This window comes from Herpailurus yagouaroundi, unplaced genomic scaffold (genome assembly GCF_014898765.1).
Source record: "Herpailurus yagouaroundi ecotype Mexico unplaced genomic scaffold, PumYag 28, whole genome shotgun sequence".
In the NCBI taxonomy this organism is placed as follows: domain Eukaryota; kingdom Metazoa; phylum Chordata; class Mammalia; order Carnivora; family Felidae; genus Herpailurus; species Herpailurus yagouaroundi.
Genome location: NW_024412376.1, coordinates 135,149,170 through 135,169,134, shown reverse-complemented (window position 1 = coordinate 135,169,134; position 19,965 = coordinate 135,149,170). Strand labels below are relative to the sequence as shown.

The following is a 19,965-nucleotide window of genomic DNA, read 5'->3' as shown; positions in this document are numbered from 1 at the left end:
CATTTTTTTCTGCACCTACATATTTTCCTAATTCTGTGAAAGTAAATCCCACTGACTAGTCTTCTAATTTTAATCCAAGTTTCTATTCCTAAAATCTAATTTTAGTCCAAGGTTCCATTTTAAAATAAAGCCAACCAGGTCATTGCATTTGTATACTTCTAGATTTGAGATGCTATTATTTCAATTTTTGCATTTCTATTCATGAAAGAAACTGACCTATAACTTTAAGACAACTTGTCCATTTTAGAAATGAGGTTGTACTGGCTTAAAACAAATTGAGAAGTGATCCCTTCTCTTCTACCATGGAAAGTTTGTAGTAAGACTGGTTTTATCTTTCTTCCTTAAATATTTAGTGAAGTTCAACTCATCAAAGAAGGAATCATAAAGGAATTTAGAAAATACTCTGAACTGAATGACAATGAAAATATAAATTATCAATACTTGTAGGATGCAATTAAAGCTGTATTTATGGGAAATTTATAGCCATAAAAGTATACATCAGAAGAATGAAAAATCAGTGATCTACATGTCCATCTCAAGCAGTTAGAAAAATACCAAGTTAAATAAAAAGGTAGAATCAAAAGAGGAAAAATTAAGAACAGACACCAATGAATTGGAAAACAAACATACAAAAGAGAAAAACCAAATAATGCCAAATGTTGACTGTTGAAAAGACTGATAGAGGGGCGCCTGGGTGGCGCAGTCGGTTAAGCATCCGATTTCAGCCAGGTCACGATCTCGCGGTCCGTGAGTTCGAGCCCCGCATCAGGCTCTGGGCTGATGGCTCAGAGCCTGGAGCCTGTTTCCGATTCTGTGTCTCCCTCTCTCTCTGCTCCTCCCCCGTTCATGCTCTGTCTCTCTCTGTCCCAAAAATAAATAAACGTTGAAAAAAAAAAAAAAAAGACTGATAGAATTGACTTGCCTCTACAGGAATAAATCGAGGAGAGAGAGAGAAGTCACAAATTACCAGTATTGGGAATGAAAAAGAGGACATATTACCCATTCTAATAATAATAATACATGGCGGGGGGGCTGTCACATGAAATACACTATCTGAATAATCCTCCCTTTTTTTAAGTTTTATTTTTGAGACACAGAGAAAGTGCATGCATGGAGGGGGAAGGGCGGGTGCGGGGTGGGGTGGGGTGGGGTGGGGAGGTGTACTGGGGAATCCCAAGTAGGCTAACTGTGAGATCACGATCTGAGCCAAAATCATGAGTTGGACACTCAACTGACTGAGCCACCCAGGTGCCCCTCGTGGGAAGGTTTTTAATTTCAGATTCAGTTTCTTTACACAGAAACAGGACTATTCAGGGGCGCTCGGGTGGCTCAGCCGCTTAAGTGTCGAACTTCAGGGTCTGACTTCAGCTCAAGTCACAATCTCATGATTCATGAGTTTGAGCCCCGCATTGGGCTCTGCGACAGCACAGAGCATGCTCTGGATCCTCTGTCCCCCTCTCTCTCCGCCCCTTCCCCACTTGTGCTCTCTCAAAAATAAACAAACATTAAAAAAAAAAAAAAAAAGAGGTAGCCAGTAAATGAATGAATGTCTCACTCACAAGGTTGATGACTCCTTCAAAGCTAATTCAGCCAAACTTTGAAGTCATTTAGAAATATCTTACTAAGTATTCTGAAGCAATCTGAGCAAATTCAGTTGCAGGTGAGAGTTAAAGTAAAAAAGGCAAACTGTACTCCTAAATGCCGTAGCTAAAGAGCTTTATATTTTATTATACATGAAATGGGAGTCATCAAAAAATATATGTCAGGAGAAAAGTATATGTATTTGTCATCTACTGCTATGTGACAAAATACCCCCAAACTCCATGCCTTAAAACAACAAACATTTATTTGTCACACAGTTTCTGTGGAGGCAGAATCGGAGTGACTTAGCTAGGTGGTTTTGCTTGAACTCTCACATGAAACTGTAGTCCATCAAGGCTACAATCATCTGAAGGCCTGACAAACCTAGAGGATTTGTTTCGAAGGCAGATCATTCACATGGTTAGTAAGTGGCTACTGGCTTTGGGCAAAAGGCATCAGTTCTTCTCTATAGGGGCTCTCTGGACAGGTGCTTGAGTGTCCTCATGGAATGGCAGCTAGCTTTCTCCCAGTAGTGACCCAAGAATGCAAGCTGTAGACGGCAATCTTTTTTTGGTTTTTTAATATTTATTCATTTTTGAGAGACAGAGTGTAAGTGGGGGAGGGGCAGAGAGAGAGGGAGACCTAGAATCTGAAGCAGGCTCCATGCTCTGAGCTGTCAGCACAGCAGCTAATATGCAGGGCTAAAACCCATGAACCGGGAGATCATGACCTGAGCTGAAGTCGGATGCTCAACCAACAGAGCCACCCAGGCGCCCCATAAATGGCAATCTTTTATGACCTACCCTCACAAAGCATATACTTTCATTTCCACAATAGCTTATTAATTACTCAGGAGAGTCCTATTCAGCTGGAATATAAGGAAAGGAAGATCATTCAGGGCCATCTTGGAGGCTACCTACCATAGTATGTCTCCTAATATTTTCATCTTGTTTGGTCCTCTCTTACAAAGACTCTGGGTTTGAGCTCACGACTTACTTTGATCAACAGGACATTAACAAAGATAAAGCAAGGAGAGGCCTGATAACCACTTGCACACCGGGGCTGGAATGCTTCCTACTGGAACCTAGCAGCCACACTTAAGAAAACCAGACTATCCAAGAAAGAAGAGACCACGCGTACAAACCTGGAAGATGAGAAACACACAAAGAGGCAGACTATGTAGAGAACTCAGAGCTCTAGCTGGGCTCCCAGCTAAATTTAGCTTGTAAGAGTAACTCCAGCTGATACCACATGGAGCAGTCAAATCACAGAACTGTGAGAAACAATAATTTTAACCCACTAGGTTTTTACACAACAAAAATTAACTGAAACCGCATCCATTCTGCAGTTTTTTAAATATTCTTTTCTGTACTGCAGAGGCAGGAAAGCTAAAAACTATATATCCTAGGTTCCCTTACAATAGGGTTACAGTTGTAATTTTGGTTTAGCCAATCACAAGTACTTATTCATGATTTTGTAAGTAGAAGTGTGGAAGAAGTTGTATTACTATTGCTTCTACTATTATCTCTATACAGATATAGATACATATTTTTTGGCTGGCAACTGTGAAGTAAAGGCATTTTGTGGTGTAGACTAGCAGCAGTAGCATTAAGCTTTGAAGAGACAGGAAGGATGCATCCATTTTGTGCTGGTACTAAACTATTAGGTGTGTGAGGCTCTAGAGCAATCATTATGGCAAAGGTTTAGTTATGACAATATTTCCTAGAAGTAGGTACTATTATCATCTAAGTTTATGGATAAGGTAGGTTGTGCACTCTGGATCACAAAGTCCCAGAACAAGATCAATACCAGCACAGAAGGAAGGGAGAGAAGAAAATAAAGAAACTATTAGAGTGCGTCACATATGATAAGGTTATTATTTAGTTCAAATCTGGTTTCAGATTAATATCACATACATGGCTGTTTGAACTGGAGAGCACAATATAAAGTATTTCTTAACATGGGTTGTAGTAAAAAGTATTTTTTGAAAGCTATGATAATGCTTATTACTTCCTTGCCAATATCTTACATCCTATTTGGACTGACATATAATTTAACTTTTTTTAAAAAAAACATTTTTATTTATTTTTGAGAGAGAGAGAGAGAGAGAGAGAGAGAGAGAGAGAGCATGCACATGCACATGCGTGTGTGCATGAGGGGGGAAGGGACAGAAAGAGAGAGGGAGACACAGAATCCGAAGCAGGCTCCAGGCTCTGAGCTGTCAGCACAGAGCCCAACACAGAGCCCAAACCCACAAACTGCAAGATCGTGACCTGAGCCAAAGTCGGACACTTAAGCGACTGAGCCACCCAGGCACCCCACGTATGATTTAACTTATATAAAATACCCAGAGTAGTCAAATTCACAGAGACAGAAAGTAGAACAGTGATCATCAGTGATTAGAGGGAGGAGGGAATGAGGACTTAGTGTTTAATGGGTACAGAGTTTCCGTTAGGGATAACGAGAAAGTTCTGGAGATGGATGGTGCTGATAGTTGCATAACAATGTGAATGTACTTGATGCCACTCAACTGTTATTAAACATGGTTAAAATGGGAAATTTTATATTATGTATATTTTGCCACAATTTAAAAAATTGGTACAAATGACTTCTAAAACTGGAGAAATATTTTTCTTACTTACATGTTAATTAATGTAACAACCAAGCGAAATAAACACAAATATATCAAAATACGAGTTAAGAATATAAAGTTCTATGGGGCGCCTGGGTGGCGCAGTCGGTTAAGCGTCCGACTTCAGCCAGGCCACGATCTCGTGGTCCATGAGTTCGAGCTCCGCGTCAGGCTCTGGGGCTGATGGCTCAGACCCTGGAGCCTGTTTCTGATTCTGTGTCTCCCTCTCTCTCTGCCCCTCTCCTGTTCATGCTCTGTCTCTCTCTGTTCCAAAAATAAATAAACGCTGAAAGAAAAAATTAAAAAAAAAAAAAAAAGAATATAAAGTTCTAGATGAAGTAATAACAGTGTAATAAAACAAAACAAAAAAAAAACCCAGAAACACAAAAGAACATTTGGTCCTTAGGAATAGCTAGTTAAGTCTTCAAGAGAGGAATGCTATCATATACACTGTCATTAAATATAGACAACCACAGCATGAATGACCTAACCTGGCAAAAACAGATGTGGATGACCGAACATCACTGTCCAGATGAGCCCAAATACAAACATCAAGAATGGCATCTTAAAGAACTGAATGTAGTGTTTTTGTTATAAATGGCTTTGTGCTCATATAGGGCATGGGAGTAGGGAGAGAGGAAAAGAGGAGTAAAAATGGAAAAAGTTAACATCTGGAGAACAAAGAAGGCTCTTTTTACGGTTCTTGCTGCTTTCCCAAGTCTGAAGTTATATCAAAATAAAAAACTAAAATTAAGAAAGAATATTTACCATAAAATACAGGACAAACACGCATATACTAATAGTTGAAAGTTTCACCAAACAAGACTTGTCTGAAAAAAAGTTTCTGATTTTAATAGAACATATTTATCATTGATTAGCTTGACATAGAAATGTCAGATATGGAAATATAATTACATTTACAAAGTATTCTAATTCTACTTTTAAAACTAAAAAATAGGGGTCTCTGGGTGGCTCAATTGGTTAAGTGTCTGACTTCAGCTCAGGTCATGATTTCACAGTTCGTGAATTAGAGCCCCATGTCAGGCTCAGTGCTGACATCTCAGAGCCTGGAGCCTGCTTCAGACTCTGTGTCTCCTTCTCTCTCTGCCCTTCCCCCACCCTCTCAAAAATAAACATTAAAAAAACTTTAAAAAATAAATTGCACGCTTCTTTCACCTAAATTTTGTTAGGAAAATAATTTTTGTCTGTTAACAGCTATATCCTTACTGATTAGAACAGTGACTGGCACAAAGTGGGCATACACTTTTTTTTTTAAAGAATATTAAAATTCATGAAATGAAGGCACCCCTCAGATTTCCTCTAACCTAATCACCTAAACAGCTAACCTAATCACCTTTTAGATAATGTGTAAGATTTCAGAAATTTCAACCAAGCCTGGGTGGCTTAGTTGGTTGGGCATCCAACTCTTGATTTAGGTTCAGGTCATGATCTCCCAGTTTGAGATCCAGTCCCACATCAGGTTCTGTGCTGACAACACAGAGCCTCCTTGGGATTCTCTCCCTCCCTGCCCCTCCCCTGCTCATGCTCACGCGCTCTCTCAGAAATAAACATTAAAAAAAAAAAAAATTCAACTCCATTTAAAAATAAGGGAAGGGAGCAGCGCCTGGGCGGCTCAATCAGTTAAGCCTCAGACTCTTCATTTCAGCCCAGGTCATGATCTCCTAGTTCATGGGTTTGAGCCCCACATCGGGCTCCACACTGACAGACAGTGCAGAGCCTGCTTGAATTCTTTCTCTGACCCTCCCATACTCCTGTTCCCTCTCTCTGTAAATAAACAAATAAACTTAAAAAAAAAAAAAAAAAAAAACAAGGGAGGGGAAGAAGTGGGAGAAGGGGAGAGGAAGACATACAGAGAGAGAAATGGAAAACTAGAGATATTAACTGAAAAAATGAGTTAATGGTATAGGTCTAGTACTAAAAACTAAAACCTCCATCTCAGGATTACTAATCTAGTATCTTCCTGAACACCATTTTAACTCTCACATGCCAGGGTTTTAAGTTCTCAAAATTTTCTTCACTTTACTTTTATTATTCTCTTTCTTCACTAGGACTTTTAAATTCTGCAATAGCAATAAAATGTATTCATTTGTGTAGTCCAGAATCTATAAAACTGTACGGATACATAGCACTCTACTTGTTGAATTATGAATGTAACAACTAGTTCAGACAATCTCTAGCGTATGCTAATCTTTAAACAACAGCAAAAAAAAATCCACCTTTCAGAGGTGAAAATGTATACACATGGTAATTAAATAAACATAATTTTTATACTAAAATGGTGGCTCATTCACTGAGTATATACATGGACCACCAGATCAGAATGAGTACTGAGCTGTTTGCCCGTATGTATCCCTTTTCCAGTTTCATGTGATTATTTAAACATAAATCTTTCTATCTAATATACAGCTGAGGTGAAACCTGAAAGAGCAAGTGAGGCAGGAACACAGTTAATGCATAAACCATTAGAACTACAAAAATAAGTCTATCTAATGCATATTATAATTTTGGAGTTAACAGATTAGAGCAGCCTTTGGGCCTAAAGCTCAAAGTTCAAGTGACATAGTGACCAAACTTATCAATTATTGTCTTTTCATTGCACATAGATTCTAAATCTCCTTCAAGAAAACTTCAATATTCTTTTTTTTAATTTTTTAAAATGTTTATTATTTATTTTTTGTAAGAGAGACAGAGCACAAGCAGAGTAGGGGCAGAGAGAAAGAGGGAGACACAGAATCTGAAGCAGGCTCCAGGCTTCGAACTGTCAGCACAGAGCCCAACGCAGGGCTCAAACTCACAAACCATGAGATCATGACCTGAGCCAAAGTCAAACACTTAACCAACCAAGCCACCCAGGTGCCCCCAAAACCTCCATATTCTTAAGAGCCCCACCTAGTTATCTCAAAAGTGAGTTACTTTCGGGGCAGCTGGGCGGCTCGGTTGAGTGTCTGACTTTGGCTCGGGTCATGGTCTTGAGGTTTGTGGGTTCGAGCCCTGCATCGGGCTCTGTGCTGACAGCTCAGAGCCTGAAACCTGCTTCAGATTCTGTGTTTCCCTCTCTCTCTCTGCCCCCACCCCCAAATAAACATTAAAAAAAAAAAAAGTGAGTTACCTGCACACTGAATACAGTTTATAAAACTTACATTTCTTCTTATACCCTTCTTACATCATACCCTATTTTAGTCTAATTCTCAAAATCAAACACAGTGCTTCCAAGTTGTTCTTAAAATATCTATTTTAATGTTACCACAATTCAAACCATGGTTCCCACCAACCAACATCTTATGACATTTTAAAACATAACTCATACTTTTATCTTACTTTTATGCATGTATATATACCTGTATGATACATATGTATATACAGATGGTATGTGTATATATGTGCACATGTACACATATGTATATGAATATACTTGTAAATTTAAAGTGTATATTGATTTCAACTCTTCACTGTAGTCAAACTAGGATTATTTATTATCTTCCAAAAACATCCTGAGCATCTTTATGGCTTTGCACAGAAATAAGAGCTCAGAGAGCTCAACACTTAGTAAAGAAATATATGAATATATCTTTGAACTGCTTCTACCCCTAACAATACTCCTCACCTCAAAATACACTCTTGATTAAAATATTACCTGCTCTTAAAGTTTCTGCCCAAATTCTACTTCCTCTTCTTGAAGCCCAATTTGACCACCCTAGTCTGAAAGATCACTGACTCCTTTGAATTGTAAACACTTTATCAGTTACAAAGCATCACCTTGCTTACAGCATCACCTTGCAATGGTTATTAATGTAAAAACCATGAATCCTCAAAACAATTTTGATCTAAGGTCTAGGGGCCACATTGTGCGTATTCTACACTGGTCCTACAAAGTAAGATATAAATGTGTAATGTTTTCTGAAGGAATTAAACATACTAGAATAATCTTGATGTGCTCTACACTTTAGTGGTCGACCAAGTCTGAGAATGGAAATCTCTCTGAAATTCTGATTTGTCATTAACTGTGCAATCAATATACATTTCAAGACTAAGGGCTAATATTAAGATAAAACCAAAAAATAAAAATAGAACTACCATATGATTCAGCAATTCTATTTCTGAGTATTTACCTGAAGAAAACAAAAACACTAACTTGAAAAAATATCTACACCCTCACATTCATTGACGCATTATTTACAACTCCCAAGATATGGAAACAACTTAAGTGTCCATAGAAGAATGAATAAAGAAATTGTGTTTTACGCACATGCATGCACACACACACACTCACAATGGAATATTATTCAGCTACAAAAAATAATGAAATATTGCCATTTGCACCAACGTGGATGAACCTCAAGGGTGTTACGCTAAGTGAAATAAGTCTGAGAAAGACAAATACCATATGATCTCTCTTTTATGTGGGATCTTAACAAAACAAAAACAAAAACAAAACACCAAGCTCACAGACACAGAGAACAAACTGGTGGTTGCCAGAGGTAGGGGGTGGGAGAAATGGGTGAAGGGTTTAACTTTTTAGTTTAAGTAAGCTGAATAATTTATAACTGAAAAAGAAAAGAAAGAAACCCTGTACCTGGGCAAGAGGGGAAAAAAATCCCACAATAAACAACAACAAAGCACCAATATACCTATTTCATTCAACTTCAACAAATTAACTTATTCTTTGGGAAAAAATTAATTGTCTTACTAGGTTTTGTAGGTTTTAGTAGGTTTAATTTGTTTTGTTACTAATATATTTACTTAATGTTAGAGTTAAAAAACATGTATATTTAGGTGCGCCTGGGTGGCTCAGTCAGTTAAGCATCTGACTTTGGCTCAGGTCATGATCTCACAGTTTGTGGGTTCGAGCCCTGCATTAGGCTCTGTGCTGACAGCTTGGAGCCTGCTTCTGATTCTGTGTTTCCCTCTCTCTCTGCCCCTCCCCTGCTCACGCTGTCTCTCTTTCTCTCAAAAATAAATAAATGTAAAAAAAAAAAATTAAAAAAAAAACCCACATGTATATTTGAGAGAGAGAGAGAGAGAGAGCGAGCATGAGCAGGGGAGGGACAGAGAGAAAAGGAGAGAGAGAATCCCAAGCAGGTTCTGCGCTGTCCCACCAACTATGAGATCATGACCTAAGTCGAAATCAAAAGTGAGACACTCAACCAGCTGAGCCACCCTCGCGCCCCAATGTTAGCATTTTTTAATGAGATAAGGTTATCCTCTCATACCTAAATTGTGTGGCATAGAAAAGTTAGATGCTACACATACCACTATCCTCTTCCTGAACTCCAAACCCAAATCTATTCTAAAGGTCCATTTTATCAGTCCCAAGCCATTTAATAAGCATATACTACAAAACTACAAATGATTCCTGCAAGTTTCTAAATTAGAGGGCATGTTTTAAGGTAACCTAGTACTCCTAGGATTCTAAAAATAACCTGGGCACTGACTCTAACACAGGCAGTCATCACAGAAGCTATTTTAGCTTCAAGGGAAATTCATAAGGTCCTAAAATATGAGTAGCCTTAAAGCTGAGAGTCTCATACTTATACTGAGGCTTCAGAGGTGACTTTCGTTTTAACATAATCTTAGAGGGGCCTCAGGTGGCTCAGTTGGTTATGCATCCAGTTTCAGCTCAGGTCAAGATCTCATGGTTTTGGGAGTTTGAGCCCGCATCCATTCTCTCTTTTCCTCTCTCTCTCTGTCCCTCCCCTGCTCGAGCTGTCTCTCTCTCAAAAATAAATAAAGGGGCACCTGGGTGGCTCAGTCGGCTAAGCGTCAGATTTAGGCTCAGGTCTCGCAGTCTGTGAGTACAAGCCCTGTGTTGGGACTCTTGGCTGACAGCTCAGAGTCTGGAGCCTGTTTCAGATTCTGGGTCTCCCTCTCTCTTTACCCCTCCCCTGCTCACTCTCTCTCTCAAAAACAAATAAATATTAAAAACAAAACAAAACAAAATTAAAAAAAAAAACATAATCTTAGATGTTCTCTAACTTTGGGGTACTTGTGAGGCTGAAAGGCAAAATGAGTTAAGGCAACATTATACAAACCCATTAATTATTCTACAGTTTGACCTTCATATAATAGAGAAAACTCTCAGTGAAAGCATATTTTTTATAGGTAGTATCTGTATTAGTACTAACAGCTCTCATTTGAGTTTTTGCTATGTGAAGGCATATTTCATACTTCAAGCTATTTTATTTATTTATTTATTTATTTATTTATTTATTTATTTATTGAGAGGTGGGAGGGCCAGAGAGAGGGACAGAAGACCCTAAACGGGCTCCATGTTGTCAGCCCAGAGCCCAATGTGGAGCTTGAATTCATGAACTGTGAGGTCATGACCTGAGTGGAAATCAAGAGTCGGATGCTAAACCGACTGAGCCACCCAGGTGCCTATCTAGTAATTGAAATGTACTATTAACTCCTCTAATACAATGATTACTTACGGAAGGGCATTAACAGCTCCATTTAACAGATGAGGAAACAGGCTAAGTAACTTGCTCAACAGCATAAAAATTCAAGTCCAAGCAGTATGGCTTATCACTCTCATGTCTCAACCTATATATTATATAGTATAGTATAGCAGGATGAGTGGTTATCCAAAATGGCTACAGAAAAATAAAATACTTACACATAAAGCAAGTATACTATAGAAACTATACTGTTATAGTGCTATAAATACTAACTGGTTATGTTCTCAGGCCACCTCAAAAAGCCTACTTTTCTCAGTGTATTTAGGTGAAGACTACAGTAAATAATTTAGATGGGGGCACATGGCAGCTTAATAGATGTCACTGATGTATTACTTTAACTTCAAGCTTTCTAACTTTCCTTTTCCTAAAGGTGGATTATTTGCCCTACTCTTTAAATGATCAATCATTATTCAAGATCTTTCTACTCAAAAGTGCAATGAAAAGCTGCTGGCTTATCTTAAGGTTAAGTGGATTCGAATTTAGAAGAAAGAAGGAAAAGAAAAATGAGGTTCAGGGTGCCTGGGTGGCGCAGTCGGTTAAGCGTCCGACTTCAGCCAGGTCACGATCTCGCGGTCCGTGAGTTCGAGCCCCGCGTCAGGCTCTGGGCTGATGGCTCGGAGCCTGGAGCCTGTTTCTGATTCTGTGTCTCCCTCTCTCTCTGCCCCTCCCCCGTTCATGCTCTGTCTCTCTCTGTCCCAAAAATAAATAAACGTTGAAAAAAAAAATTAAAAAAAGAAAAAAAAAGAAAAATGAGGTTCAAGCAGACAAGTGTATATATGTGGGGAAAAAACAGATGGAATTAATTATGGTACAAGCAGTGAAAGCCAAAGGATAAGCAATAGCAAGTACAGGGAAATTCTCCAGGGGCAAGATGAAAAGGGAATGGTGGGAAAGAGTAGACAGTGGCAGGGAAGCAGAACTGGGCAAAGACTCCTATATCAGTTGCCAAAAAAATACTTCTGCCCAGGAGAACTTGATGACTGCTACTGAAAGGGAAAATCAAAAGCTGGTTCTTTGAAAAGATCAACAAAATGGACAAACCTTTACCTAGGCTGACCAAGAAAAAAGAGAGAAGACTCAAATAACTGGAATCAGAAATGAAAGAGGGGATATTACTATCAACCTTACTGAAGGTCATTATAATAAAAGAATATACATATACATTATAAAGGAATACTGTGATGAACTGTATGCTAATAAATTAGACTACTTAGATGCAATGCATAAATTCCTAGAAAAACACAAACTACTCAAGAAAAAAATAGAAAATCTGAATAAATCTTTAACAAATGAAGAGATTGAAATACCAATAAAAAACTACAAGGAAAAGCCCAGGCCCAGGTGGCTTTACTGCTAAATTCTACCAAACATTTAAATAATTAATGCTAATTTCCCCCCAACTCTTCCAAAATATAAAAGATGGTGAAAACGCTTCCAACCCATCTTATGAGTTCAGTATTAACCTAACTCCAAAACTAGACAAAGATACCACAAGAAAACTATTAGACCATTATCTTTTTAAAAATACAGATGCAAAAATCTTTAACAAATACCAGCAAACAAAATCTAGCAACTTATAAAAAGAATTATACATTATGATCAAGTGGGATTTATGCCAGGAATACAAGGTTGGTCTAACATTTGAAAATCACTTAATGTAATACATCATATCAATAAAATAAAAAGCAAAAATCACATAGTCATCTTAGTAGATGCAGAAAAAATATTTCACAAAATCTAATACCCTTTGATGATAAAAATATTCAAGTAATTAGGAGTTGAAGGGAAATTCCTCAACATGATAAAGGGCATTTACAAAAAACCCACAGCCAATATCATTTTTAGTGGTGGAAAACTGGTTGCTTTTCCACTTAGGAGCAAGGCAAGGATGTCTGCTTCTTACCACTTCTATTTAACATTATTATACTGAAGGTTCTAGACAGGACACAAGGGCAAGATAAAGACATGAAAGTATCCAGATTATTTATTCACAGATTACATGATCTTATTTACAAAAATGCCTAAGGAATTCATTAAAACCAATATGAATAAATAAGTCTTACAAAGTTGCAGGATCCAAGGTCAGTAAACAAAACTCAAATTTCTAAATACTTGGGGAAAAAACAATCTGAGAATGAAATTAAGAAAATAATTCCACTTACAGTAATACAAATTATATTTAGAATTTAACAAAGGAAATGTAAAACTTAGACTCCGAAAACTACAAAATATTGAAGAAATTAAAGATCTAAATAAATGGAGAAACATCCTATGTTCATAGATGGGAAGACAGCCCTAAGATGGCTGTGGTTCCCAAACAGATATGCACATTCAATAACATGCTGACATGCTGATTGTGAAATTCATACGTAGTAGCTAAAATAATGCTGAAGAAGAACAAAGTAGGAAGATTCACATTTCCTAATTTCAACCTTACTATAAAGCAACAGTAATCATGATGGTATATAAAGTTCTTATCACAAGGGAAATAAAACATTTTAGTATCTACACAGGATGATGAATGTTAACCAAATTTACTGTAGTAATTATTTCACAATATATGTAAATCTAGTTATTATGTGGTACACCTCAAATTTATACAGTGTTGTATATCAATTATATCTCAATAAAACTGGGGGAGGGTGGGAGGCAGTGTGGTACTGGCACAAGGATAGACACACAAATCAATGGAACAGAATTAAGAGTGCAGAAATAAACCCATACATCAACGATCAACTATTTTCAACTAATTTTCAACAATGATATACCAGAGTCATCCAATGGGGAAAGAACAGCCTTTTCAATAAATGGTGCTGGGATAACTGAACATTCACATGCAAAAGAATGAATATGGACCCTTACAGAATACACAAAAATTAGCAACTCTTTATCAATTTCAATTTTTCAGTACTTTGATAGAAACAGAGCAAGGACCTAAATGTAAGAGCTAATACTATAAATTTCTTAGGAAAAAACAGGCATATATCTTTGTGACAATCATTTTTAGATACAACACCGAAAGTATAAGTGACAAAAGGAAAAAAAAAAGATAAATTAGACTTCATCAAGATGAAATATTTGTACTTCAAAGGATTACACAGAACAGGAGAAAATTTCTGCAAATCATATACCTGATAAGGAGCCTATATCCAGAATATATATAAAGCACTCTTATAATTCAGTCATAAAAATGACAAATAACCCAATTTAAAAAAGGGCATAGAATTTGAACAGGTATCTCTCCAAACAAGATACACAAATGGCTAAGAAGCACATGAAAGGATTAATATCATTAGTTACCAGGAAAATGCAAATCAAAACTCACATGAGATACCACTTTAGATAATTACAACTGTTGAAAAGAATGTGGAGAAATTGGAAGTCTCATATACTGGTAAAAATATAAAATGGTACACACACTTTGGAAAAGTTTGTCATCTCCTCAAAATGACCAGTTACCCCGTAATTCCACTTTTAAAAACAAGATGTATGGCCACACAACGATTTGTACACAAATGTTTATAGCAGCATTATTCCTTTTTAAAAGTTTATTAATTTTGAGAGAGAGAGAGAGAGTGAGAGAGAGAGAGAGAGTGAGCAAGCGAGCCCAGGAGGGGCAGAGAGAGAGGGAGAGAGAGAGAATCTCAAGCAGGCTCTCCACTGTCAGCATGGAGCCAGATGCGGGACCTAAACTCACGAACCATGAGATCATGACCTAAGCTGAAACCAAGAGTTGGACACTTAACTGACTGAGCCACCCAGGCCCCCTGTATAGCAGCATTATTCCTAATAGCCAAAAGGTGGAATCACTCCAAATGTCCATCAACTGACAAACAGATAAACAAGATTTGATACAACCATACAACAGATTGTTATTTGGCCATAAAAAGAAATGATATACTGATGCTACAAAATGGGGGAACCTTGAAAACATTGTGCTAAATTAAAGAAACCAGTTGTGACAGACCACATGTTATATGATTCCGATTATATGAAATATCCAGATAGGGGAAATGTACAGAGACAGAAAGTAAATTAGTTACTGCTTAGAGTTGGAGGGGCATAGGAAAGCAACAACTAAAGGATACAAGATTTCTGAGGTGATCAAATTGCTCTAAAACTGACTATGGTGATGGTTTCACATATATATCTGTAAATATACTAAAACCAGTGATTGTACACTTTAAATGGGCGACTTCTATGTGAATTATATCTCAATAAAGCTGTTAAAAAAAAAAAAGAAAAGAAAATACGAGGCGCCTGGGTGGCTCAGTCGGTTGAGCGTCCAACTTTGGCTCAGGTCATGATCTCGCAATTTGTGAGTTCCAGCCCTGTGCTGGGCTCTGTGCTGACAGCTCAGAGCCTGGAGCCTGCTTCGGATTCTGTGTCTCCTTCTCTCTCTGCCCCTCCCCAACTTGTGCTCTGTCTCTCTCTGTCAAAAATAAATAAAATATTTTTTAAAAAATTAAAAAAAAAAAAAAGAAAATAGGAGCGCCTGGGGGGCTCAGTCGGTTAAGCATCTGGCTTCAGCGTCATGATCTCGTGTTCTAGGAGTTCGAGCCCCACATCGGGCTCTGTGTTGACAGCTCAGAGCCTGGAGCCTACTTCTGATTCTGTGTCTCCCACTCTCTCTGCCCCTCCCCAATCATGTTCTGCCTCTCTCACTCTTAAAAATGAATAAATGTTTTTAAAAATTTTTTAAAAATATATAGATCAATATATGAATTGCATATATGATCATATATGCATAATTGCATATAGATCAATATATGAATTGCAGAGCTCTCCTAAAATCCTCATATTTTTCTACAAAACTATTCTTTTAAATGTTAAATGTATAGTTCCTTTAAGGCAATGAAAAAGATTCAACTGACAAAACTATGATTCATAAACCACCTTCTGACATTAGGAAAGAGAGTAACTAGAAGGGAAGACCCATAATTGCCCTAGACCATGTAAGCCAAACAAGCTAACCATGACTTTTCCTATATAATCCCTGGAGACTGACATCTATACCATATATTACTCTTCCCCTAACAAGTTCTAAACAAATGGGGAGGGAGGACAATAGTCACTTCGAGAAACTACAGGAGACTGCAAAGGCTCAAAGACAGGACACTCTTCTGCAAGGCAGAGTGCTTTCCTTCTATTAAGAGTAAAAGGCCTAGGGAATTATCAGACAATATTGTAATACCACCAAATTAAAGAGGGGTGGGGAGGGACACATTAGATTATAGTGTGTGTACTATATAGCCCTTTACTATAAAGGTGGAGGAGGGAGAAAGAGAAATTACGTGTTTTCAAGAGAAGAAAAAGTTAACTTCAGAGAAAAGATTTTACTTACATTACTTGTTGAGTATCTGGGATTTAGACATCAATCTTCAGATTCTCAGTTGAGAATTCCCAGACTAAGAGTTTAAATTTAAAATTCACTCTAGGTCAAAGATCCAATTAACATCCTGGCATTATATTTCCTTATTCACAGAGGGACCATATACTCCAATTTGCCTCAGATAGCCCTAGTTCGCAACTGTTGTCTCAGCATAATTACTAAAAGTACCTCTCATCAATTTATCTCATCAATGTTTTTTTCATCTTTATCCTGCTTGAACCCCCTCATTAGAAACTTTTATTTCTAGGGGCACCTGGGTGGCTCAGTTGGTTGAGTGTCTGACTTCAGCTCAGGTCATGATCTCACAGTTAGTGAATTCGAGCCCCACATGAGGCCTGCTGCTTGCTGTCAGCCCATCAGCATAGAGCCCCGCTTTGGAGATTCTGTCCTCTTCTCTCTGTCTCTACCCCCGCTTGCACTCTCTCAAAAACATACATTAAAAAAACCCAGAAACTTTTACTTCTAGTATCCTTAACTGTAAAATTTCCTTTTTAAAACATTCTATCTCCCAACTCCTCCATTTTTTAGTCTTACTAAATCTACCATTTGCCTTTAATCTGAACTCTAAATCTTCAATCATACTCTATACACCTGCCACCTCCCCCTTGCTTATCTTTATCTTCCTGTTGGCCCACACCCAAATGTACCATTTCAATCATGCTCTAACAATACTACACACACCCCCATCCTGGATTTGGTAATTCTTGACTTTCAATCTCCAATCCAGAGTGGTATCTATTGGCTGAGTTCACCAGGCCAGCAATGCTAACGACTGATGAGCATATATATCCACTCTACCTTAATCTCTGAAACAGAGGTTTCCCTTACAGCACAGAAAGAATACAAATTAAATTTGGATTTATTCAGACCACAGGTGTGAATCTTATTCTGCTTCTTAATGCATATGCGACCTGAATAAATTAGCCTTTCAGTGTCTGTAAGACAAAAACAAGAATATCATCCTAAGAGATTGTGATATTTCAGATAACGAACATGAAGTTCCCAGCCTACTATCTAGCATTAGTGTGATTAATGGCTCTGTGATTAATAATTAGTGTATTTTATCAATTCTAAGACCCACTTTTAACACATCTGATATAGAGATGTGTCTTAAAATTAGTGGTCTTACAGAAAGTGAAAGCCAGAAGTCATTGTAGGAGAATTGTTGTTGCTTGTACTCATACAAACTTCAGTTTGAAAACTTTATGCTACGATAATGCCTGATAACATCTACAAAACACTAGCACCAAATCTTGCAGCATTAAGTGTTAATGGCTTGGAAGAACAACTCAAAAACAAAAATGGAGCACTCTTAAAAGATATTCTGCATAACTAATATTTTTGATGAAAATGACATATGGAGAAACATAAATGTCAGTATCTAGTCAAAAAGATTTAAGAGGGCCAAACTCTGAATATGAACATTTTCAGAATGACAGCCAATTTATTTCATTTTCCTTTATGAATGTGAAAATATGAAAAAAAAATTGTTATCTACATGAGCTCTTTCAACAAGGTAAAAATTTCTAGCTGTTAAAAAAATCATCAGATTATAATTTAATTGGTAATCTTTTTTTTTTTTTTGACAGTGGGCTCACATTCATGGAATTGATCTGTCTTCTACCTGTCTTATCACTAACAGCTAGCTGTACAGTGCAGTGGAATGGTTTACTGTTATAATACCATGGGAGAAAACAATGACCTGAAAAGGTGAGGTTCTCTTTTATAAAACGTGACATATGCTCTAAATTTGTGACCAATAAATTATGCTACTTCCCTTACAGTACATGGGCCTGGAATTTGAAGGCTGGAAATCAGAGTGCTTCCTCTATTATATCTAACACGTTACATTACATTCAAAGAATTTTTACACTTATCCCTAAAACTTTTGGTCTGTTAGAGATTTGGGTTTCCATAAGAATACTTCTTTTATAGGACAGAATGGTTACACTAAAGCTGAAATTGCCACCTGCCCATCTGGGCTATTCAAGCCACTGAAACAACAGGTAAAGAGGTTACTATGGGAAAACTAGGTTGCTACTATGCAATCAGAATAGGGAGAAAAAGGTCTGAATTAAGCAGATGGGCCAGGACAGTGTTCTCCATCCAGTGGGTGAATAACTAACCAGTTGTGGCTCTTTAAAAAATTCCAATACAATTGTAAAATACAAAATAATGCGCTTAGATGTTGTAGCAACAGAAAATAGGCAATTTTAGAAACATGTTTCTAAATGTTTACCCTCAATTTCTGCCTTTACCCTGTTATGCAGTGGTACCATAATCTCAACAGCTAAGGCACTTCTTAGGATTTGTTGTTGTTGTTTTAACGTTTTTTAATGTTTGTTTTTGAGAGAGAGAGAGAGAGAGAGAGAGAGAGAGAGAGAGAGAGAATGGGCGTGCACGAGTGGGGGACGGGCGGGCGGAGAGGGAGAGGGAGAGAATCCCAAGCAGGTCCCACACTATCAGTGCATAGTTTGAACCCACAAAGCATGAAATCATGACCTGAGCTGAAATCAAGATTCGGATACTTAACCGACTAAGCCACCCAGGTGACCCTTAGGATTTCTGTGTGCAATATTAAAAGTTCACAGGAAACTACATTGTCCTAATAAAGTCAAGGGTTTCAGTCAGATCACTTGAGGATGAAGTTTAAGGACAATCTACCAAGTTAAAAAAACCTGACCAACTCAGGCCGAAGTACTGGGTGAAGGCAAAAGAAACAGAATGGGTTATGGAAGAAGGTTATTAACTAAGGCCCTATAACCAGTACAAAAACGAGGGCTGTAAACAGCTATGCAATTCTGGTGTCACTGCTTGTTAAGATCTGTGTGTTGGTGTATTAACTTATTTTTCTTTTCCTTCTAATTACTTTATTTTTATTTTTTTATTTTAGAGAGAGAGTGCATGCAAGTCAAGCAGGGGAGGGGGGGGAGGAGAGAGACAGAGAGAGAGAGAGAGAGAGAGAGACAGAATCCCAAGCAGACGTGTGGCTTTGATCCCATGACACTGGGATCATGACTCGAGCCAAAATCAAGTATCAGACGCTCGACCAATTGAGCCACCCAGATGCCCACCCCTCCTAATTATTTTAGATAAGAACAGTCAGTGGTGGTTTCCAATATATGTGCTTAGGGGACTGATAAACTTTTTCTGTAAAGGACAAGAAAGTAAATGTTTATGGTTGTGTCAGCCACAGGGTCTCTGTCATAACTACTTAACTGCTATATTAGTATGAAAGCAGCTACAGATAATATGTAAATGAATGAACATAGCTGTGTTCCAATAAAACTTTACTTATTGCCTTTGAAATTCATATTCCATAAATCTTTCAGGTATTATGAAATATTATTATTCTTTTGATTTTTCCCCCAACCATTTAATATAAAAACAATTCTTTACTTCTAAGTCTATAAAAATAAGCACCAGGTCAGATATGACTAACCCCTGAGTTAGACTATACAGGTGGATTAGTGTTTTAACTAGAAAAGCAATTAACACCCAGAACTGGGTATACTGTCACCCAAAGATTGGCTAATGTGACTACTGAGAGCATCTGGAAAGAGATGAGAGCATCCTCATTTCTTAAAGACGGATAGTTGTACCTTTTAAATGAAAGCATGAAAATAATTATTCTTGTTCTGTGGAAATTCAAATATCAGGAGAACGGTGTGCTAATTATTTACATAATGTCTGTCAACTCCAAAACCACCCTTCTATACTATGTTCTCTGATGATGAGACTAGGATTCTGGAAAATACATTGCACAGACTTCTTTTGACAGGAAGCAAAGTGATAAGAGGGCAGGAAGAGAGAAAAAGGACTTTCTTCTTATTTTTCTTGCTATTCCTGCCAATGTCACTCCAGTAGTCTTCAGCTTCTTTCAG

At 37.6% G+C, this 19,965-nt stretch overlaps 1 protein-coding gene and 1 long non-coding RNA gene across 2 annotated transcripts in view; one reads left to right on the top strand and one right to left on the bottom strand.

Moving 5' to 3' along the window:
• PDS5A (PDS5 cohesin associated factor A) overlaps positions 1-19,965 on the bottom strand; it is a 142,124-nt gene that overhangs the window by 95,839 nt on the left and 26,320 nt on the right. The window lies entirely within an intron of this gene.
• Positions 11,009-11,749, top strand: LOC121036760 (uncharacterized). Its single transcript, XR_005793470.1, has 2 exons — positions 11,009-11,197; positions 11,444-11,749. It is a non-coding gene; the product is annotated as an uncharacterized LOC121036760 (long non-coding RNA).